The sequence below is a fragment of the Euprymna scolopes genome, chromosome 21 (genome assembly GCF_053919585.1).
Source record: "Euprymna scolopes isolate OS-2025 chromosome 21, ASM5391958v1, whole genome shotgun sequence".
NCBI classification, from domain to species: domain Eukaryota; kingdom Metazoa; phylum Mollusca; class Cephalopoda; order Sepiida; family Sepiolidae; genus Euprymna; species Euprymna scolopes.
The window spans coordinates 51,644,407-51,669,939 of record NC_136502.1 but is presented as its reverse complement, the minus strand read 5'-3'; the positions used below and the strand labels follow the sequence as shown (position 1 = coordinate 51,669,939).

The window sequence follows — 25,533 nt, the reverse complement described above, 5'->3', positions numbered from 1 at the left end:
TACTTGTCACAGGATGCTCACACAGAATAATAGACGTGAATCAATGTCGATCCTTGAAGACAGCAAAAGTGGGAATCCTGACTGTTGGAGGCTTGTCCCGTGCATGCTGCGGAAGAGCCGTAATCAACATTTCAACAAACGACAGTAACTATGTTAGGATTGATGAACCACTGGGATTTGATCTGTTGTTAGGAAATGGTGCGATAAAAGATTGGGAGGCATCATTGTTGGACTTATGGGTGCAGTCCAGATCAGCGTCAGGAAACTCTCTACATATACAGCAATCTCCATCCATGAACTGGACTTTACTGCTATGGTGTGGCATGGAAATGGACAGATAACGGCTCGCCTGAAGGACTGCATAATGGAGTGCCAGAATATCGAATGGCTGCAGAAATTTGACCAGATTATCATCAAGAACTCCTCTGAGCATGGATAGACAAAGGTTGGCTTTTGCCATACCCAAAAGAAAGACTCGGACCTCTCAAGGGATTAATTCCATTGATGGCTGTGATGCAGCAGAATAAGGCGAAGGTGCAGCCAGTGACAGACTACAGCAAACTTAATAATCATGTAAATGCAGTCACGGCAAATGCAGATGTTTATGCTGCTAAGATGCATGAGTGGTGCCAAAAAAGGGCAAATGTGTCACTGCTTGACCTCCGAAGAGCACATCTCCAAGTACAGGTCTATGAGACACTGTGGCAATAACAGATGGTAGAGGTTGATGGAAATAGATACTGTCTGATACATTTGGAATTTGGTTTGAATGTGGATCCCCCTTACTATGAAGGCTATTGTTAGAGGAAGCTGTGGACCACATGACTTATATTGATGATATCTTTATTGACAAAGATGTTGTGCCCACATCATGAGTCAGAGAACATCTATTTTTACGTAGCGCAACACCTCACTTATCTGTGTCATGCTGTGTTGTGCATGGATGTGTAAGAATAAGATTGGAACACGTGTGTTTGGTTGGTAAGAAGAGAACTGAATAATGGCGCCCCGCTTTATTGATTAATTGATATGCCCATGCGTGAGTGCATACAGAAGTTAGATCATGAAACCGGAACAAAAGAGTCTATATAAAAGTTACTGAAATGAAAGAGCAGCGCTATCATTACATATCCCTTCCTCTGAAAACAAAGATGACTTAGGTATGTAAAACAAAACAAAGAAAATGGAAAAGCTGGCTCAGGGTAGAGTGCCTGAACAGCTACAGCGAAGCAGGGGATTATTCTGCCCCATGAGATGTTTGATGGGAGGTTATGAGTGTTTGCTCATCATAAGTTCATTTTTGATGGTGGTCGTATCACCATACCATTACGGATATGTTTTTGAGTGTCATGTGGTATGTTTGGGGATGCACACACAAGTGGATCCACAGACGTTGCACATTTTTGTGGAGCTGTGTTGGGGGAGGTCTTGCGACATTTGTGGGGTAGGCATCACTGGAATACTTCTTCTGTGTTGTCGGTTTCTTCGCAGCACATACCCATTGACATTCTCCAGGAGATAGGAGCGATGACCATCTGCCTGGGATACTACAGTCGCTGGGTCCCAGCTTCCAGACACAGGATTCTGTACCCTTACCCGTTGACCATGGTATAGGGGTGGTAGATCTTCCTTAAGTGCATGTCAGTCAAAATACCTCTTTTGGTTCTGCTGGCGTTGTTGGAATATGCTGTATAATGTGATCCTGATCATGGTTGTTGTTTCTAATTTTGGTGATCAGTGGAGATTGGATTCGTCTGCCCATGCCCTTGCAGGGCTTGGTATGACACTTGAAATTGGGGTGCAGCGCCAGTTCAGCAGTGCGATCAGGAGTTGTTCCTGACTGTTTGGCTTTCTTGAGAATATTCTTGATAGTCCTTATTTGACGTCCTATGAAACCATTCCCTTGTGGTCTGTGGGGTATATGGTTAGAAAAGAAGAAAAAAAGAAAAAGAAACGTACCGGGCGTATCTGCATCGCTCTTTGGGAAAGAAGAAGGAAAGGATGGCCATCGCATTTGTATATGCGAAGGGGATCTTGGGAAGGGAGAGCATGATGGGAGAAGCTATTTTTTCCCTGTCTCTTCCTTTTTTTCTAGATAGGAGGATATAAAAGCAGGGAAAAATTCCCTGGGGGAGCAGAGAGAAAAGAGTCGTGAGCATTTTCTCTTGAAAAGAATTTTGTATTGCTGACGTTCGGATTGTGCCGTGTGACAAGCATACCTGATGTGTATTTTATTTTATTAAAAAATCTGTTTGTGATTTTTGGAATCTTCATTCCCTGACAAACACGATAAAAGTTTTCCTTCGTTTGTGCTTATCGCCATTAGTGCCAATTTTTTTTGTTTATTTAATAAAGGAGGAATTTTGGACTAGCACCGTTTTATATATCCTCTTGTCTTATTCTTACATGTGCTAATTTTATGAACACAGATATTGTCTACTGTCTAAATAAAAAAATATGTAAGAAACTGATAGACTTCTTTTTATAAGAAACATTAAAGATGTTACACCGGTTATCGTCGGTGATTGTTAGCATTTCACTTTTAAAATATGTTTTTCTTTTCGTCTTTTGAATACTTTTTGTCAGAGTTGAACGCAAAAAATGAAAAATTTTGAAGATTGACAGTTTTTTAACGTTTGAAATTCCTCATTTCGAAGGTAAGTCGACAGTTTGAAAAGAAATGCAGAATACGGATTATACTATAATAATGACGTAATTATTTAGAAATCTATTCTTAACATAGGGAGACTGCGCAATTTGTTTATGCCCCTGTCAATAAATGCCTTCACGTCGCGCCTGGCTGTGGAATGGAAAGACAGACCACTAAGGTCTGTATAACTACCAATTTTCTTACTGAGCCATTGAGCCAATAATGCTAGAATCTAGCATTGCTAGATGTATCAGAATTTTGGGGGAAATTTTGGTATTATTATACAAACACCGTGACAGCGAATTAGTAAAATCTTTTACGTAGTATTCTGTTACGTTTCGGTGTGCTGAACACGAATCTGAAAACTGGGTTAGGGTTAGGGTTAGGGTACATTTTTTTCTACTAATTCGCTGTCACGGTATTTGTATAAATTTACCGAAATTTTGACACCCCTAACAGAAAACTGCGAATAAAATATTTTTTTAAAAACTCGTAATTTCTCCTTTTAAAGTGTGTTGTTTATTTTCTGTGTGGAATATACTTCCAAAATAAACTATTAAAGTTGTTTAAAAAATAATAGAAATATTTTTTTTATTTAAAAAACAAAGCAAAACAGTATTTACAAAGTGCCGGTGCGGTGCGGTGCGCGTTTCAACCAGCCATTTTTTTAACGTATGAAATCAATTGAATTTTACGAGTTAAATATTTTTCAATTTTTAAAATTTAAAAATCTATCAATTTTTCTATTGGTTCAATTTTTACGATATTTTCAGGATCAATAAGAAATTTTATGCTCTTTTCAATAAACCGAATATAATATTTTAGACAAACGTGTTTTTTTTTTTTAATTCACCCCCCCCCCATTTTGAAATGTCTATTAAAATTTAAATAATTAATTTACTCACCAAAGTTTTATATATCACAAATTGAAGATAAAAGATCAATAAATAAAATATTCTAATTTAAAACAAAAAGAGAAGTGTATTTTGGAAATTTATCTGTAAAGTCCAAAGTGTAAAACCTTTTTTTTTTTTAACACGTTTGATTTTTTTTTTTTTAATGAAAGCTGATGTTAGGCTTATATCGTCAAGTAAATACCGGACGCTGACGGCAATTTTTTCTATTTCATTCAATATTTTCTTTTTTTAGATAATATAAAAAAATAATTTTTTTTAGATAATATAAAAAAAGAATCACTCAATAAAGTAGAAATAAGATATAATAATCAAAAACTCGTGTATTTCATTAAGAGAATTAAAAAAAATAATCGGTCGACTGAAGGTTTTGTTTAATGGCAAAAACTTATAAGTGAAGTGAATGTGTGTTTTCTTTTCACCTATGGAGGCACCAAAATACTAATTTTGGTTAACAGCACACAATAAAATTGGATATTAATTATGGCGTTTATAAGTCACCGTAAGATAATCACGAAAAAAAGTCAGAGATTTCTCTCTCTTTATTTGAACAGTCAGTAAATCTTAGTTCGCAGTTTTTTTTTAATCCTTATTTAAAAAAGTATTTTATTTAAAATGCACATAGAATATAAGTATAAATATGGATAAATTCTTAACAATGAACAATGGAAGTACCCATTGAATAGAATTTTTTATAGGTAAGTGATTTTTTGGAATTTATATATATTTTTTATAATCGAACTAAGTAAAATTTCGTTGATTTTCTTTAAATTGTTTTTAAAGAAAACCGATTTAAAAAAAAAAACAAATATTACATAATTTTCTGTTAAACTTGTTATTTTTTTTAATGGTCTTTGCTCCTTTAATTGAAAAATAAATTAGGGTTTGAATGAAATTTTTCAAGTAGCTATAAGCTTCGAAAGATAGTAAGTTGATTTATTCAAGTTCATATACGGTATGTTTAATGGCCGCTTCTGATACACCTAGCTAATGAGCCTATTTTTTATGCACATTACAACTAGTGCTACTTGACTCTCTTCAATAGAAGAGGATCAAAACTTTGATATATTGTTTTAATACTAGGTATGGCACTAATTGTCGACACCCATAACAAAAAATACAAGTAAAAACTAATAAAATGAAATTAATTCATCGTAATTTTTACTCTATATTGAAGAGGAAGGATCAGGGTTAAAATCTCACATAGACGTTCTTTATTTTACACTGAATAAAACGGAGGAAATTTGATTGAACGTCATAAAATAATCAAAACATAAAAATATGAGAATATAACAATAGCATTGCAGATATACAAAAAACAGGTTTCTTAAATATTAGAAATATAGTAAAAAAAAAGTAGTTCAAATGTACATTATATCTTTTAAAGTTTTTGTTTGATCATTATACAGAAAGACATGTATAGTTATGATGTATATCTAGAAATTTTTCATATTTTAGCAGACAACGCCTAAAACAATTAAATTCCGGTTTGATATGGAACCTGTTTACTGACAGAATTTTCTTTATTATTAATTTTCAATATCGTCATCTGTAGCCCGAAAAATATAATATATAAATTATTTTTTATTAAATTTCTATTTATTTTAGGAAATATTAATTTTTACTTTCTAAAACTGAACCTTTTTTTTTTTTTTATCTCAACCAAATTCTTAAGTTAACTTTCAGAAACTTATTTTCAATTCAAAATTTTTATATGGACTTATAAGTTAAAAGCGACATTTTATTTAATAAAAGCGACATTTTATTTTAAGATTGTAAAACATGCCGTGCACAAAAGAAAAAAAAAGAATAAACTCTTAAATCATAATTGTTTCAGTTACTTGGTTCAGAAATTATTTTTGCTCTGACAAAAAAAAAAAAACAAGTAACGCTACAAAGTTTAATTAGCAAAGTGTGAACAGATTACTGCGTCATCACTCTTCTGTAGAAAAAGTATTCATGTTTAATTTTTAAATATATTTTGTATTTGTTTACTATACAAAAAAGAACATCGATTAAATTTTTGAAAAATTCAATCACTAAAAACAAAAAGAAAATAATTTCGGAAATCTTTTGAAATTACGTAGGTAAAAACTGTCAAATATGAAAATTAATTTTTTAAAAATTTGTAAAACTTAAATAATTTTAATATATTTTTCAACATATTTTTTCCTGCAAAAATAGCAGAAATTGGCAGCGTTTGTGACCTAAAATTAAATAAATATTATTTCATCATTCCAGTATATTTTAATATGTAAAAAACTAAGATGTGAATCCCCGCTAAAAAAACAAAAAAACAAATTCTGATAAGATCACATTGGGGTGGGCAAAATATGAGGCTATTTTGTACATTATTTCATTTCAGTTTATATATAGTTCAGCTGCTTTTTTTTTTCTTAAATAAGTCTGTGAATAAATTAACAAAATTGATCAATTATTTGATTTCTGAGAGAATTTTAAACATCGTATTATTTTTATTGTTTACGTCAAAATGCGGTTCCATTTTCCCCCCATTTTTATCTTTTTTGGGAAATATTTGGAAAATTTACCGATTTTAGAGAAAGATAAAAATGAAATTTTTTTTTAGAATCTTTCTTCGTGAAAATACAGCAAAAAGTACAACAAATCAGTTTCATTTTACAAGCTTTTACTGTGGGGGTCGAAAATTTTGCCTTTGTTAGTGTAATACTTACCTTAGTACCCTAGCTGGGTAACGAGTGACCTATACTTAAGATGTAAGATGTTAACGATTCTGTACTTTCACCTATCAATTTAATGAACAAAAGATACTGGAAGAACTGAATTTAACTTGAAAATTCCCTCAAAATATTGCATGGTCTGTATTCTGTGTAAATGCAACAACAAATTAAATGAAAGCAATTTTTAATGAATTCAGGAGGTCACATTTTTAAATGGGGATCTATCATTGTTATAAACCTTTGACTACTGTTCTTATCTTGCATGAAAAACTGTGAGAATAACATGCAAGAACAGTAGTTTGAATAAAAAAAAATAAGCAATATTGAATTTTCTTGCTTACATGGTGAATTAGTGGCCCTCACCAATAAGAGTCTGTCATGCAACAGACATAATAAAGACAAAAAAAAATCACATGAATTTTTTTTCAGGGAAAATTTTACAATTAAAATTTGCTTGAATAATTTTTTAATGAAAATTTAATATTCAGTAAATATTAGCCATGAACTCAGAAATTCAGTCTTGCTTAAAATAGGGTTTGGTATTATTTTCTTAACTCTGCCACAGAGGAGTACCTTCTATGTCAGATATGACTGGTGGCAGTAAAAGGATTACACAAAAAGTCCACCTACAGAAATTTCATTCCATGAAGCAGAAAGAGGATGAGTCATTAATGCATTTTTTCATCAAGGTCACATTGCTATGCCAAATTTTGTGAGTTCAAGGTTAAATGTTTAAATGGACAAACATCCCAACAACTAAAAGACTACACAGACGATATGGTTGCCAGGAAAATGATAATAGGATTTAGCAATGTAGCACACCAAGAGAGGATATGGGCAGAGTTAGTCTTGACATTTTGGAACAGGTGCTCACATAATTTGTCTGTTTGTAGTCAACCCTCCAAATTCTATAATAACACACACCCTCTTGCACTATCTAATGTACAAAGGTTGTATCAGGAATGGTACTACTAGAGAACCGAGGTCTCCTCAACCCTGATAAACCAAGCAGATGAGGAGAGACTTCACAATTTAAAATAAATAATGAAGTAAGTATTCCATTCTTACTGAAAATCATCAAAGAATTCGAAATAAAAAACAACTGATGTTTTTTTTAATATAACTATTTTTAATGTGCAATTATTTAGATCGGTTTGAAGCCATCTAAATTAAACTCACACTGTTGTTCTAGTGCCGTTTAGTGCAAAGGATATACCAAAAGCTTTTTCCTATAGAAAGCTCAAGGAAAGATGGAGCATTATGACTAGGCTGCAAAGATATATTTAAGAGAAACCTGAAGAACATCAGTGAGTATGATAACTGGAAAGAAAAGGCCAAAGATCATGTGTCTTCAAAGAATGTAATGGCTGGCACAGATGGGGATGAGCAAAAGATTGCATAAGAAGTATCTCCCCTGCTGAAGTTCACCACATATGTGTTAGTTGTCGTAGGACTTTTAAGAGAGCGATTGAGTTGGCCTCACATTTATGCCACAGGTGTTATGTGTCCTCTGCTCTGAGTTATTGTCAAAATATGAAGGACTGCTGCTGCTGATGATGATGATGATGATGAGTACAAGAGAATCTATAATTTCAGTATGGTCCATAAACTGCAAAAGTACCATTTTTTTGTTGTTTATGAATACTCAAATGAATTAGAAATCTAGTTTTCTTTTGACAAATGCTCATTTCTTTTAAGAAAAACAGTTTATAAGGAATTATATTCAAATAGTATGTGAATACAAGGTGTGGCAGCAAAATCTGACATTTAACAAAAAAAAAAAATGAAATAGGCCAAAAATATCAAAAGTTGTTGATACAGAGATCAACCAGGTTAGCAGTAGTTAGATTTACTTACTACATTATTTTTCAATGTAATCACCATTGAGTTGACAGTAATGTTTCATACCTCCCTCACAACCATGATCGATTTGTAGCTTATTATCACATGCTGGTCATAATCTTATGACATCGTTTGTTTCTCTCCTACTACTATGGACACTTGCTATTAATTTTTATTATCACATGCTGGTCATAATCTTATGACATCGTTTGTTTCTCTCCTACTACTATGGACACTTGCTATTAATTTTTATTGTCACATGCTGGTCATAATCTTATGACATCGTTTGTTTCTCTCCTACTACTATGGACACTTGCTATTAATTTTTATTATCACATGCTGGTCATAATCTTATGACATCGTTTGTTTCTCTCCTACTACTATGGACACTTGCTATTAATTTTTATTATCACATGCTGGTCATAATCTTATGACATCGTTTGTTTCTCTCCTACTACTATGGACACTTGCTATTAATTTTTATTACCACATGCTGGTCATAATCTTATGACATCGTTTGTTTCTCTCCTACTACTATGGACACTTGCTATTAATTCTTATTGTCACATGCTGGTCATAATCTTATGACATCGTTTGTTTCTCTCCTACTACTATGGACACTTGCTATTAATTTTTATTATCACATGCTGGTCATAATCTTATGACATCGTTTGTTTCTCTCCTACTACTATGGACACTTGCTATTAATTTTTATTATCACATGCTGGTCATAATCTTATGACATCGTTTGTTTCTCTCCTACTACTATGGACACTTGCTATTAATTTTTATTATCACATGCTGGTCATAATATTATGACATCGTTTGTTTCTCTCCTACTACTATGGACACTTGCTATTAATTTTTATTATCACATGCTGGTCATAATCTTATGACATCGTTTGTTTCTCTCCTACTTCTATGGACACTTGCTATTAATTTTTATTATCACATGCTTGTCATAATCTTATGACATCGTTTGTTTCTCTCCTACTACTATGGACACTTGCTATTAATTTTTATTGTCACATGCTGGTCATAATCTTATGACATCATTTGTTTCTCTCCTACTACTATGGACACTTGCTATTAATTTTTATTATCACATGCTGGTCATAATCTTATGACATCGTTTGTTTCTCTCCTACTACTATGGACACTTGCTATTAATTTTTATTATCACATGCTGGTCATAATCTTATGACATCGTTTGTTTCTCTCCTACTACTATGGACACTTGCTATTAATTTTTATTGTCACATGCTGGTCATAATCTTATGACATCGTTTGTTTCTCTCCTACTACTATGGACACTTGCTATTAATTTTTATTATCACATGCTGGTCATAATCTTATGACATCGTTTGTTTCTCTCTTACTACTATGGACACTTGCTATTAATTCTTATTGTCACATGCTGGTCATAATCTTATGACATCGTTTTTTTCTCTCCTACTACTATGGACACTTGCTATTAATTTTTATGCAACAGCACAAATGTTTGAATTGAAAATCATGTTTAATTTCAGAAGAGTTTTCGATAAATAGCTATTCTGTCCAAGTCCTGGAGATGAAAAGGAGTTTTCGGTAGGTAGTTGCTCTGTGTAAGTGTCGGACTTTAAAATTATGCAGGCAAATAGCAAAGATTTTTTGTGTGGACACGAAAAATTATATGCAGGAATTCTAAAATATCTGATATTGTTATCGAGCAATTCTGGTTTCTGATTGGTTGCTAGCAGAACGTGGATTCATTTGTTTTGTATTTACCTATCACTAGTGTCTTGAAGTAGAACCATCCAACTTTCTTTAATCATACCTTTGTATATATAAAAAATATTGCAACACAAAAAAATTAAGCAATCATCGATTTGAAGAAAGAATGCTGGGCACTTTTGCATGACAGTGACATTTTAGCAACAGAGACGAGTTATCGATCCCTGTTCTTCGAAAGAGAAATGACATTTAGCAGTCATTATGTGAACCTTAAATATAAACGTGTTTATGATAACGCAAAATATATAACAAAATAAACTATATGAAAATCAAAACTTTTATTGAATGAAAAAATATATCCAAATATAATTTTAATGTATTAATTTCATTTCTTTTTGATGAGTGATTTAATGTATCGAAATATAATTTTAGTTTGTCAATCTAGCAAAATAGAATTTTAAAAACATTAAACGTTTATATAGGTTTAAGAATAACTATCTTTTTTACAGAAAAATTGTTTTTATTCCACAGTAAGATTTTATAAACATGTATCAAAATTTAACAACATGAAACATTTATAGACGTTTAAGAATAATTGGTTGTTTTTTTTACACAAAGATAGTTTTTTTTCATAGTAAGATTTATACAATCTTACTATGAAAAAATATATAAAAATATAATTTTAGTTTGTCTGTGTAGCAAAATAGAATTTTAAAAACATGAAACATTTGTAGAGGTTTGATAATTTTTTTGTTCAGAAAGATTGTATAAAAATGTAGCAAAATATAATTTTAGTTTGCACGCACTTTTAGAAAAGGAAGAGTTATCGACCCTTTTTTTGGCTGACAAGTGACATATGTCAGCGGTTCTTGAAACTAAAATACACATATTCGCTTCATGTCACTGCCATGCAGAAGTGTCGAATGCTTTATTGATTGTGTGGTGGGCCTCTTTTTTGTCAGTAGCAGGGGCAGGAACTCATTGATTTAGCTATTATCAATGTACAACAATTATGAACATGTTATGCTGCCTACAATTTTCCAAACAGCTATTTTGTTTCCTTGGTTGTCTCTTCTCTAACTTCACATGTTTTTTCAGTAGATGGCAAATATCGAGATAACATTTGAATCACTCACTTCCTCACTTTCCTGTTTGCATGAATTAAAATCACAAGTTAAATAATGTTCATCTATTGGAATGATGAAGACAATCTGATCACCATAGTGATGATTGATAACATATGTGTAGGGTAACTGGTTTACAGAGAGCCAGCCTCGCTCTCATATCCCAACAGCCTGATCCAGCAGTAGGATGGGGTCGAAACAACTGGAGGCAACATGACATGCAAGAGCTGTTAGAAATGTCGCTGTACTCATATGCACAAATGATTATCAGGCTCAATGTTGCTTATGTGTAGAAAATAAATATGAAATGTACCTATTTACTATTTAACTATAATATTTACAATTATTTATTTAATTATATGCATCAATAAAAGATTTAATTTATTTTTTTATTAAACAAGAAACCATTTCTGAAATTTTCATGAAATTAAAAAAAATGTATGTAAATAAAAACCATTTTCATTATCATTTATTGAATGACGTCATGTTAACTTTTATATTTACTTTCAATTGCTGTATCAGCATCATCATTATATTCAGCTTAACATCCATTTAACATGCTGGCATTTGGATTATTTCGATTATTTCTACTACTGTTCTCACCTTGAATGCTATTTGCACAAGGTTTCAGCGTATTTAACTGCCAATCTTCAGGTATATCCTGTCAAACTTGTGAATTTGCACATCTGAATGTGTGTACGTGTGTGCGTGTCACTAAATGTCTTTACTATATGAACCCTAGCTTATCCTGTTGCAGTTAACGTGTGTGTTCTTAACATTTTCTTAGTGTTAACTCTTTTCTTTTACCCTTTACACCCTACCATGATCATTAGTAGTGTTTCTTTTAGTGTGTGTGTGTGTGTGTGTTGACATATAACATGGCATACCTGGTTCTGTTTTCAACATCTGGAAGATTTTCACCAATTCTTAGGGAGAAGGATTCTGTGTAAATGAAGACGTTTCAACAGAGATACCAAGACGCTGCATATTTTTATATAGTTTATTCACTCCCAGGCATGACTTTTAGCAAAGGAGCGATCGACGATGTTTTCTTGAGTGGCTAGTTCTTAAATGTCCCACGTCTGAGACGCTCCTCCCTTTTGAAAGGAGACTCGTTTCAATTCATCTTCTTCTGTTGACGTACTCAATTCAATTCCAACTATTGTCTCAGCTAACTAGACCAACGTGAGACACATATGACTTTGACATGTCTATTAACAATATATCAAAACACAGCTCACACCCACCCTCCCTTCACCATGCAAGTCAGATAGTCTGATAGATAAATAGATTAAAAGAGATAACTAGAATGATAGATATATCGATAATACACATAGATAGATCGATAGACAGATAACAAATAATTTTTTTGTGTTCTCAATTACATAACAAACCAACAGGGATAGCAGTAGAAGTAGAAGCCTTAAGTAAACTGCAATTGTATTCTTAATATTTTCTGCACTGGGGATTGAAACTTCCAACCACAACTAAATTTTATCCAGTGCTTTTTGGCAAATTTCTCTGTTCAACAGAAAACTTCCTAAGTTCAATGGACTGATTTCCGAGTTTGACAAGATACACCTGGAGAAAGTTGGTGGTTACAAGATTCAAATTCATGGATCTTACTTTCGCTTCATCAAATTTTTGTCACTTGTATAAAATGTAACAGGAAACTATTTTTAATATGCATCAATAAAATTATTAATCATTGAAAGACCTCACACCAGCCTCCATAGATAGAAATATTTTATTTACTTTAAATTGCTATATTATCATCATTATATCCAGTCTAACATCCAAGCCTCATTTATTTGTATATTTTCTTGTATAAAATTTAACAGGAAACCATCTATACTAGGTAAGAGTAGTAATAATAATTATAGATAGATGAAAAGGACTATTACATAAAGGGCAAACTTTTGTGTGTATACATTTATATGTCTCACTAAAACTCCAAAATTAGAAATCAAAACTCCAAATAGTTGGTATTTTCGTGATCAGCATTGCTCAAGTCAAGATGTATTCTATCTAAAATTTATATGGATTTTAGTATTGAACCTTAAACCTCATTAAGACTTTCCATTAGATCTACTTTTCTTATCCTGGGTGTTATTCTCACGTCGTTTCGGCCAACATTACTTCAGACCTTCTTCAGGTGTATCTTATGAAACTCTCGAATCTTTCTAGTGATATCAGAATTTCAGAAGGAACACTTTATTTAATCTTAATTGTATTCTCAGTATAAACTACACTTATGATTAACCTTTCATCCCCCCCAGAAGATTGTCAATTAGAACAGCACTTTATCCAATAGGCCAGGGGTTCTTGATATTCTATGCATTAAATAAAAGGTTCTATTCGAAACTTGGTTGATTCTCAAGTTCAACATGATACACCTGAAAAAGGTTGGAGTTGTTATAGATGTTACATACATACTGGTTATATAAGGTGTATCAATGCATGCCTTTTCTTTTAAACTGTTTTTTTTTACCCCAAACTTTAAAGTTCTATTTGGAACTAGATTTGCAGGGATACTATGTAGGGAGTTGAGCAACGAGATGTCTATTCACATTAAACTTGAACTTTTGTATGTGAGTACAGTCAGTGAAGCAGGGACCTGAGAGAGTATTCCAAAGTCTATCAATTTGCAGGAAGAGGGATCTCTATAGTATAGAGGTGGGATTTTGCTGATTATTGAGTTAGTTGGGGGTATTTATGTTGAGGGGGTGTACAAGTGCTTGAAATTCATGGTATCGTATTCAATTAAAATACTTCTAAAATAGGCACAGGGATGCAACATTTCAGCAATGGAACAGACGTTAGAGTTTGGTTGATAGTGTAAGACCTATTAGGTGACTTTTCTAAACCATGTCTAAGAAGGAAGAGACTAATGGTAGATGCACCAGCCCAGCTGTGGCAACAATACTCATGCATGGGCAGATGGTGGCCTTGTAGAAATACAGGATACTCTCAAATGTGAGTAACTTTCTAGCATGATAGACCATCTTCTTTGCAGCAGCCATGTAATGTTCTTGAGGAGTTTGTTCTAATTCATGTTTCCTGTGAATGATAAGCTGAGAAGTTTGAATGAAGACCTTTCAGGTAGAGTATCATTAGCCATGGCAGTCAATGGTTGAGAAAGTGCCTTCTAATTATTAAAGGAAAGAAGCTTAGTTTTGGGGTCATTAAACGTTACCATCCATTTATGTCCCCATTCCATTACAGCCTGAAGATTTTCCTCTAAGTTTTCAGCCGTTTCCTAAGGTATGTGTTTATTCGTTTTCCTCTCCTGCTTTAGAGAGTGGTGCCATCAGTAAATATTCAAAAAACTTTATCAGGGAGGTCATTTATGAATATGAAGAATAATAATCGTCCAAGGGTTGGCCTCTAAGGCACACCCATCATTTATATTGTGTTGTTTTAACATACTATTGAGGATAACCTCGATTTTCCTCTTATTTAAGAAGTATTTGATTTTGTTAAGTATTTGTCCAGTAACTCCATATGATTTAATTTTTATGAAAAGACCATTGTGCCATACCTAGATATATCTAGGGCTACTGTTTAGTATCTATGTTTAGTATCTCTCAAGTGATTAACTAGTACTTGATTTACTAAGTACTCAAAGATTTTGGCAAAAAAAGAGAGGAAGCTAGTGGGGCAATAGTTTAATGCGTCAGTTATTTCACCAAAATTATTGTAAATTAATACCACAGAAGCAATTTTCCAGCAGTTATGAAAGTAAGATTCGGTAAGGCATTTGGTGAAGAGTTTGGGCGAACTGAGGCAATGTCATTGAAGCATTTTTTTTAATTGTATAGTTTGGATCATATCAGACCCACATGCCTTTGATATGTCTCGGGTTTTTATGTAACATGAACATGGGAAGAGGTCATTTTCAGATCATTGAATGCGGCTTCTGTCTGCAAAGGAAAATCTGGGAGGGAATTATTTGCTGGGTCCTAAGTTGAGTTGGGGGCAAACTGTCAGGCAAGCAGGTTACCCTTCTCGGTTGTCGTGCAAACAACCTCAAAGTTGTTGTAAAGTGAGGGAATTGTTGACTGTTTATTATTTACTACACTGTTATACATTTTTCATAAATTGTGAGTTCCTAATTTCTGTGACTCAATGTGTTTTTGGTGATTTTGGTTTGTCTTTTCTTGGCTGTGGCTATTTCAATTATTACAATTATTTCTAGCTTCTATATATTTTGACTATTTATACTGGACTTATGTCGGATAAGTTTGTGGAATGCATGCTGTCTTTGAGAAAGTACAACTCCACAAGTAGAAGTGAACAATTGGGGAGGGTGAGGTTTGCTATAGAACTTCCATGTTGGAACATACACGTCAATGACTGCTTTGAATCATTCAGTATTGTCATTTGCACATGGATTTGCAAGAAGATAAAAGATACTGCTTGATGGATCATCTCTCATCTGATCACTGATGGCTTCCCAGTCAGCCTTCTTGAAGTACTTTGTCGTTTTGAACAGTAGCTTTTCGACTTGAGGTCGGAAGTTTAAGGTGATGGTTATCAGTATTACAACGAAATCAGCATTTCTGAGTAGGCAATCAAAATTTGTTGCACAATAATCAGGAACTGTGGTAAGAAATGGGTCTAGAAATGAGGCTTGCTGATCCTGACTATTTGAAAGATGGATCAGGAACATGACTGAGTCAGAGAATGAGAAAAGTTATATGTGTAATGCTATCAGCTGCATCTGTGTAACTAGAGGAAACAAACCAATTACTAGTGTGGACATAAAAGCCACCCAGTACATGTACTTAGGCCCAAATACATAAGGGAAGTGCTGCATCAAGGCTGTCAAAGACATGGTTGATTAAGGTAATGTCATGTGACCAGAGAGAAAGGTAGAGAAAATATAACTAATGCTATACTGCAGGTTAAGTGTAAAGTACATGAAGGCCTGATCGTCTCATTATAGGTTTGCAATTCAGTCGTTTGTTTGAGTCACCAGCTCTAGGAATGTTATCGACTAGGACTAAGTAGACCTTCCTCCTCCATTTTTTTGGAATCAAGATGTATGAGGTCAGTGGCACAGATTTAACATCAGAGTTGTCCTTCCCTAGATGGATGGCCTGACAAGATCAGCACCAAGAGAGGTAACCCCACGATTAAGTTCTAAACCAGGTATTTCCACGCCCCCCCCCCTCCCGGATGGACAGTAAGGATTATTTTAATTAATACTAAAGTTAAAAAAATATCTGCTATGAAGTTATACCGTTCTTCAAAAAAAATAAAGGAGATCTGGTTTCCTTCTCGTTATATGGAAAAGTGGGGTAAGTATAAAGCAGGGCATGTAGATTTAAGGTTAATATCTATTAGATTTAAAGCAGGAATAAAATATGAAAGTATATTAGTAGATTAAGAATAATAGTGTAAAGAGATAGAGTATGATTTAATGAAATTTGAATTTTAGATTTTGGTTCCAATGCAAAATTACACCAATACTTACTTTAGCTCACATAAGGGAAAGAAACAAATAAAGAGTGTCTATTTAATATAGATATCATTTTAAGTCAAAATATAAACTATGACTAATATTCAATATAGATGTAATATAAAATATAGGTATAAACTATAGATCATAAGTGTCTACCCAATATAGATATAAATATACATATAAGCGATGCATATTAATTATGCACTTAAATAAAGTTCTGCCTTCTAAAGTTAAAAAGGATTGGAAGATAAGCCCTCTGCCATAATAAGTACAAAGTGTGAGGTATATAATTTTATAGCAACATTGGTAGCAAGCCAATTACCTTTTATCAGATAGGATCAGAAAAATTATTTTAATAAACTACATTGTTAATATACATTAGGATAAAAAGAGGAATTAGGGCAAGATTAAAAGTGTATAAGGATTTAAAATAATGTCTATCATGCAAAACAGATATAGGCAGTCATCTTGGATGGAAAAATAACTAGCCTTTTCAACTATATTTAAAAAAAAGATGATGAGGGAATTTAATTTCAGACATTAAAAAACACATAGATAGGCTTTGTATTTTAGAACATATTTTGTCAAAGAAAAAAATGATAATTTAAAAGATTCAAAAGGAATACAAAATAAAATGCTATGAGGAAATTAAGAAAGGAAATTAAAATTAGGTGCAATAAGCAACAACTTTACAATGCTTAATAAACAGGTAAGGAATTCAGAAAAATAAAATCATATCTTTTGCTAATGTTCTGATTCCATGTCAGGCTCAGCATCTTATAATGTAGGCATAAAGTATGCACAGTTCTTTTTATCACACCAAATAATAACATATTACAGGTGTGTGTGTGTGTGTGTAAAATGGTTGTTAACAATATTGTTAACACATTCGATAAACATTGTACAAATGTATACACTATTAATATATCATATATAATAATTAATATATCAATAAACATATAGCAGTTCTGTAAACAGAGTCCATACACCTCAGTCCTGCAAAACGTCCCTTGCCAATAAGCAGATATATGGACCAGCATACCTTCAGTCATCTTCCTGTTTCCACTTCTGGCTGTTAGTTTACTCTTGTCTCCTGGATGCTGGAATAAATAGCTCCAAAATTGAGTAGCATTCCAATAGAACACACGAGACAGAATCATGTTTCGGTTTTAGATGTAGCTTTATATTTGGATACATGTTTCGCTGAGTTGTACTGCCAGATTGTCTCTTCATTAAATTCCATCGTTACCTATACAACCAACTGTTTTCTAAGTTTGACATTGTCCTATTATGATTGCATCATCTTTGACGTTTGTAATAAGGATAATGTTTGTTATTGTCTTTTACTGTTATTGTTATCCATTTAAATTTATTACTTGTCAAATATTTAATTTGTATCTATTTGTTTCTAAACTTTATTCTAACATTCTTTAAGCTTTGTATATTTATCTAGATAACCTACTTGATTCTTCTTACCATAGGGCCCTAATCTATTCCATATGTTGAAACGTTGTAAGAATAAACATCCAAGATGAGAAAAGTAATCTGAATAATACCAACAATTATTTTGTTTGCAGAAGAACATGTATAATTCATTCCTATACTATTCTCTATTTTTTATTTTCAGAGTCTTTGTGATTGCCCTTAGATAGATCTTTATTACCTTGATGTCTTGAAATATGAGCAGGTGTTCATAATTATGAGAAATTGTTAGATATAAATCATCTGAAATTGACATTGGTATCCTCTTGTGAACTGGACCTGCTACCTTAACTGTTCTAAATCTGAATAGCCTTGTCATCAAAATACACTTTCTTCACAGACATAAATACAAATATTTTTATTTCATGATTTATTTGGAAAAAAATGGAAAATTGCAAAGAAACAACTGGTGGCGATAAATTGATTAATATTTCAACTTCAGAAAAGAACTTAAAAACTGACAGCAAAGAAAAATGTGAAGAGTCTGCTACAACTGTTTCAACGAATAAAAGTAGAAGCCAACAAAAAAGCATTGGCGAGAAAAGCAAAACTTGTGAAGTATGTGGCAATTCCTTTTCTTGCATGTCACGTCTAGTGCAGCATATGCAGACACATTCTGGGGAGAAACCATTTTTCTGTGAAATCTGCAATGCAGCTTTTTCCCGAAAATTAAATTTGCTGCGACACATGCGAACACATACGGGGGAGAGACCATATCCTTGTGAAGTATGTGGATCTTCTTTCACACAGAAATCCAACTTGTTGACGCATTTCCGAAGACACACAGGAGAGAAGCAATTTTCGTGTGAAGTGTGTGGATATTCATTTGCACGTAAATCATATTTGGTGCGGCACATAAAAATTCATACTGGAGAGAGGCCCTTCTCCTGCGAAGTTTGTGACTCCTCATTTTCACGCAAATCACATTTATTGCAGCATGTCAAAACACATACTGGAGAGCGGCCATATTCTTGTGAAATATGCGGCTCTAGTTTCACACAACGATCAAGTTTGCTGACGCACATACGAACACACACTGGAGTGAAGCCATTTACTTGTGTACTATGTGGCTCATCGTTTGCACGGAAATCACATTTGTCGAGGCACATGAGAACTCACAGCGGAGAGCGTCCATATTCGTGTGAATTATGTGGCTCAGCTTTCTCAATGAAATCGCATTTGTCGCAGCATGAAAAAACACATTCAGGAGAAAAGCCATATTCGTGTGAAGTATGCAGCTCTAGTTTTACACAACGGTCAAGTTTGCTGACGCATGTACGAACACATACTGGGGAAAGGCCGTTTTCATGTCAAGTTTGTGGATCGTCATTTGCACGGAAGTCACTTGTTGTGAGGCACATGAAAACACATTTAAGAGAGAAGATGCCACAGCTAGAACAAAATGATTAGAAAATAAAAAAAAAACCTTTCATTATTGTGAAGTATGTGATACTTTTTTTTTTGGTGAGAACTTGAATGCCTACTAGACACAGTTGTCTTCAGTTTCTCTGTGTAGAATGCTTCTCACTAGAAGAAACCCCTGATCAAATATTAAAAGTTTGAATATTGGAACAAAACCAACTAAAAGCAAATAATCATATTCTTTAATATGTTGCTACTCTCTGATATAAAAATATATTTATGAAGTATGTGGCTCTTCTTGCAATGACCACGTTTGAGAAGATGCCACAAATAGAACAAAATGATTAAGAAATTAAAAACAAAAGAAGACACTTCACTTTTGTGAAGGATGTGATACTTCTTTTTCAGTGACAACTTGAATGCCTGTTAGACAGCATTCTTACTTGTCTTCCGTTTCTCTGTATAGGATACTTTTCACAATATAACGTTTGATTGGCAGGTGGCCCTGGGAAATGAAGCATTCAATGGCTTGCACACATGCAAATAGATTTCATGTGTGGAATTCAGGACTTTCCACCATTGTCTATTGGGATGCATAATTTGACCCAGAAATATGTGAGAGGATATTGGTCAAATGGTTTGAAATAATAGATAATGGGAAATATTAAACATTCCAGAGGAAAAGAATGTTTATATAAATCATCACAAACAGAAAGTGAGAGCAGTTGGTCAAAGAAAGAGGAAACAAGCTGATACTTCTTCACTGCCAACATCCACACCAACCCCACATGCCTTCATTGGTGTCAAACACCTGTCATAACTTTAAATCCAAAACTGTTTGTCATGTGAAATAAAAACAATATATTATTTTATAAATCAGCTGTGTTGTGTTTTACTCACTATCAGTGTGTATATATCATAGACCAGTGACATGATTTAACAATTAACAGCATTTTGGACGACCAGCTGCTGAGAATATAATATAGAAAACCCTGATCAAATATTTAAAAAAGTTTGATTATTAGAGCAAAATAAATTGAAAGAAAACAGTCATATTCTTACGTATGTTCCCATCCAAAAATATTCTTGTGATGTATACGGTTCTTTTTTATGCAACAGTCAAGTTTTCTGACACACGTACAGATGCTTACTTGTGAAGTTTGTGAATCGTCTTTTACAAGGAAGTCATTTGTCATGTGGCATATGATAGTGTTCAACAAATGCATGTTTTGCCACACAGAAGTAGAGTATCTCTAGTTTTCATGTTTGTGCTTCTGCCATCGCACATGGCAAAAAAGGATAGACACCTATAGAAACAGTTTATTTCAATAAACGTATAATTTATAGAACAAAATCCAAAATAAATGGTCACAAATTTAATATACTTGGTATATATTCTCTTTGTTATTTTTAATTCAAGGATTCTTCAAGGCATAGAATTGATCAGTTGACGAATATCCTCTTGAGGAATGTGTTGCTATGTCTGACGCAATAATGCTAAAAGTTCAGGTTTAGAAGATGGTTTTCTTTCCTTTTTGTGAAGTTCCTAGTCTAATATACCCCAAAGGTTTTCAATTGGGTTCATATCCGGAGACTGTCTTGGCTATGGAAGTGTATCTATCCCATTTTGGCTCAATTAAAGTTGTGCCACCCTAGCAGAGTGACAAAGGACTGTCTTCCATTAGTAGGGCATAAACTTGGTTCATTTTACCATTTGTGAATATTAGTAGGAATCCTTCATGTCATATTGAAACATATTTAGCAGAATTGATGTTTCCTTTGCACTTCATAATACCTGAGTGACCATCACTCCAAATGGTACTCCAGAGCAAAACTGAGAACACACCATGTTTCAGCATTGGCAGTAGCCTTTTTTTAATTCAAACTCTTCCTGAAGGAGCCTTCATACTCATACTCTTCCACTATCAGGAAATAATGCAAATTGGGACTCATCAGAGAAAATGACATTGGTCATAAGTCTTTCCACCATTTTACAATCCCAATCTTGTCTGCACTTGATATTGGCAGGATGAAGAAGGGGTGTCCTTCTCACATTTCTACCATAGTAGCTCAGCTTGTGACCTGACAGCTATTCTGGGACCAACATCAGAAAATCAGAAATCTTAATTAGTTTATTTGAGTATGTTTTTAATGGAATTACTTCCCACCAAGGTGTGAAGCTGTGGTACAATTATGTCTCTTTTGAGGGAGAATTTGAGATCCCTACATTTAAAAGTCCTCGCCAGGAGACACGTAAAATTGAAAAAAAAATACTATTAACCATGCGACTTAGGAACGGATTGTCAATCAAATGTTTGCTTAAAATCCAAGCCATGTCAAACCAATCGAGGTTGACTAGTGCTGTCAAAAGGTCAAATCAAGTTAGCTGACAAGCGGACTCTGTAAATGTAATAACAAATGTATCTTTCTTTCCGTTTTATATGCATACGTGGCTATCTCTTTCTCTCTCATTTTTTCATAATGAAGAAAGAATTCAGTTGAAGCCTGAGCGCCATACAAGGTGGATCACAAAAGTTGCATTTTGGATGCTATTAGCAAAGGGTCACTTACCAGTTCAGCTCAATGTTCAAGTTCTAAGAAAATAGTCCTTCTTAAATATTTAAATAAATTTCTATTTTTATAAGAAAATATGTTAGTTGTTTCTTTTATACGAGCCATCATTTTCAGCACGGCGGTACTACCAGTAATGATGCTGGCGGAGAACTCATAGATAGATGTCATATCAAACCCTTACAGTAAAGAACGTTTTAACATTTGTGTACCAGTGGCATGCCAGGAGGTTACAGCCGTTCCCAAAACGACCCTATAAGACGAACACATCAAGATATTCTTCCTGGTAAGCGATAGTGTCATAAAGAGCTAACCAGAACAAAAAATGATTATCATAAAAGTATGAGATGCTTATTGGCCGTTATCTTGAAAAGAGCATCGCTACAAACAAGAGGAAAACAGTAAACTGGAAGAGAGTTGTAAAGAAAACATGACAAGAATATTTATATTAAAACTAAGGCTAACAACATTTGATCTGTGAGAGAGAGGGTGCAATGAAGAAGAAAGTATCGGACCAACCAAATTATACGTTTCAGCACTTTATCAAGAAGATTTAAATGGGACAGATTCACCAGCTCAAATATAACAACAGTAATCCATACATGGTCTGATATTGGAATTGTAGAGATGGAGAATAGCCCTGGGTGAAAGTGCAGAAGAGAAAACCAGCTTTACGAGAAACAGAGGGAGCATTGGATCTAATGTATGTGCTCCAAGAAAGATTTGATGAGAGAGAAAGACAAAGCAGTTTCAAGGTCGATGTCCCCTCAAGAGTAGAGCCATCTATAAAGATCTCTGGAAGAAAAAAAGACACGCTTATAAAAGACACAATATGAATCTCAGCAGGTTTAAACAAAACAGACCGTTTCATGCCCCAATCCACAACTGAACCCAGGTTAACTTCTAGATATATTGTGTAATATAATATCCGGCAAGATATTAAAAAAATTGGGTTTGTATTACTGTACACATAGATTGGAAAAAGTTGTCAAAAAACAAATATATAACAAATAAATGTTATCAAAGGCAAGATAAGTTACTTTTCTACCTAACTGGATATATTTTTTGTGTTTTTATTCAGTGTAACATGTTTATTCAGCTCGAAAAACATGCAGTGTTTACCGATGTATTGGAAAATTCAAAATGGCGGCCGACTCTCTCTCGGAGAGGGTAAGTTTGGGAAAAGGTATTATAAATAATAAACTAGACAAAATACTGTTAGAAATTCGCTCAATATATGTTACCGTGGCATAAGTTGACATATATTCGGTTGTTTTTTAATAGTATTTTGTCTAGTTTATTATTTATAACATCTTTTCCCAAACTTACCGTGTTAAAGAGACAGTCGGGCGCCATTAAATAAAATATTGATGAATTACATGTTTATGTACCGTTCTTATTTTATGATGTAAAAGCATGTTTGTTGTGTTCATGCATGCAAGTACACATGCAAACATGGCATATTGATCTGCGGCCTTGTTTTGTGTTTACAGGTACATGTGAACTCGGAACATTTAACATAGTTTATTCGTGTTATTTCAGTGTGATGACAAAAATATGTAATTCCTATTTTAGTCTCTTAAATTATTAAAATTGTAATTGAGACCTCTGTCCCAGTAAAAGAAATGTTAAAAATTGAACAGTACAGAATACCAATGCATATGATGACAAACAATAGTGTCAGCTCTCAATTTTTTCTGTTTAACAAAATGAAAAGTTACCCTCACTGTCCAAAACAAGAAAAGAGTAAAAACAGTTTCAAATAAATTGGCTGATGAAAAACAAAAAAAAAGAAATGGCAGAAAATTAATCAGAAACATATTTCACATGCACAGCAACAAGTGCTGAATGGAGACATTAAAAGTGAATGCACAGAATGAATGGTATACCTCATATTTTCAAGTGTGTCTATCTCAGCAATTATCAAGATATGAATCAAAAGAAACAAACGATGCAAATCCAACAACAGAAGCTAAAAAAGGTAATCGTATACTTTGAAGTCTAGCAGCAAATCTTTGTCAGAAATAATGGAATCGGAAAATAAATAGGTGCTATGATTTAATGCTATTAAAATAAATTATAATAATTATTAAATAAAGTCTCTTCAACCACCGATTATCATAGTTAATAGCACCCGGCCTGAAAGTCCATCATTTCAATTCTTTTCCTTAACATTCACAGGTAATATTAATTAGAACAAATACATAGAAGACACTGCTTAGACTGCTGCATGGTAAGTGGGAGTTCTCTACCATGCTAGAAAGCCTTATCACCTCTGCCAGTTACCATTCGCCCATGCATGAAATATTGTCACATCAGGACTGGTACATCAATCACTAGTAGTCTCTCTCTCTCTCTCTCTCTCTCTCTCTCTCTCTCTCTCTCTCTCTCTCTCTCTCTCTCTCTCTGACGGGGCCCAAAAAGAGCTTCTAATCATGTAGGGCTCACTCTGTTTACCAAGCTTCTACAATTACTTCAATAAAAGATGTTCTATTTGCGCCCCCCCCCCCCCGGTCGATGTAAATACATTAAAATCAGCAAAATCCTTCTTTTTCACTGTAGATGTCTTCATATGCCAGAAAGCTTTCTACTCTAATAGCACGTTGAGATGGAACTAAAGCGTCTCTCCGAGAAATGTCGTGATTGAATATATCACTAGACCTATTTTGGTAGTTACCCCCCCCCCCCAAAAAATGGTGGCATGCATATTTGCATCGATGTGGGGAAGGCAAATAAAGGCATGGACGATTTACTTGCAGACTTAAACGGTCCTACAATGTTCAGTAAACAAACCAAAAGGAAGAGGAGTCTGACTTTGAGTTTGAATATAATCCACACTCGCAAGAAAAGCACTAGGGAATACCCACAACTCCAATGGCTGAGCAACTTCTAAAATGAAATGCATCACGGAAGAGACTGCCCTCAGCCAAACTCAAAGACTTCATAATGAAGTAACATTTATACTAAAAGAAAAGAGGATAATGCATTCTACCTAGAATGCGGAGGATGTACCTACCCCTGAAACGATATATATATATATATATATATATATATATATATATATATATATATATATATATATATATATATATATAAAATGTAAATAAAAATGAGGCAGGGCATGCTCTTATCCGTTTTCTGTTCTATTTTCTTGCTGATACCTTCGAGCCGGGGCATTTTACAACATTAAAAGATGCAGTGTATGGACGGCTGGAAGGGTTGGTACCAGAAGTAGTTGCAACAGCTGTTGTTGAAAGAATTCTGAATTTTTACTAATTTCAACATCACACATAAGTACGTAATAATGTTTTACCTGAAATGCCTTACTTTCAAAGATCACCGAGGTACACAAGCACCATATGTCCTATTTCTATAAACATGGGTTAAATGAGTCTATGATGTAGGATTGACTCACGGTGGAGTCACCAATTCGTTGGAATGTGGTTTTTGGTAGGATAACTAATTTAGACTCGGGATTTATCAATTTTTAGAATCGTCGTTGCGTGTGTCATAACTTTATCAAAGTCGAAAGTAGAAGTGTATCCGCGGGATCATTAAAGGTAAATTTAATGGGATCACCCACCGATTGATAGAAAGGTTTCACTAATCCATATGCATACATAAAGAAATAAAATTTAATCCGGAAAATAACAACACTCGACAAAGAAAAAAAACAACATTTATTTACGTGTTAGGAATATTAGTTTAA

The 25,533-nt window shown here is 33.7% G+C and overlaps 1 protein-coding gene across 1 annotated transcript in view; it reads left to right on the top strand.

Annotated features, from left to right (window-relative positions):
• Positions 1-2,425: 2,425 nt before the first annotated feature.
• Positions 2,426-25,533, top strand: part of LOC145242303 (uncharacterized) — a 76,213-nt gene continuing 53,105 nt past the window's right edge. The window contains exon 1 of the mRNA XM_080105310.1: positions 2,426-2,657. The gene's annotated coding sequence lies outside the window, so the exon portion shown is untranslated. The remainder of the gene's footprint in view (positions 2,658-25,533) is intronic.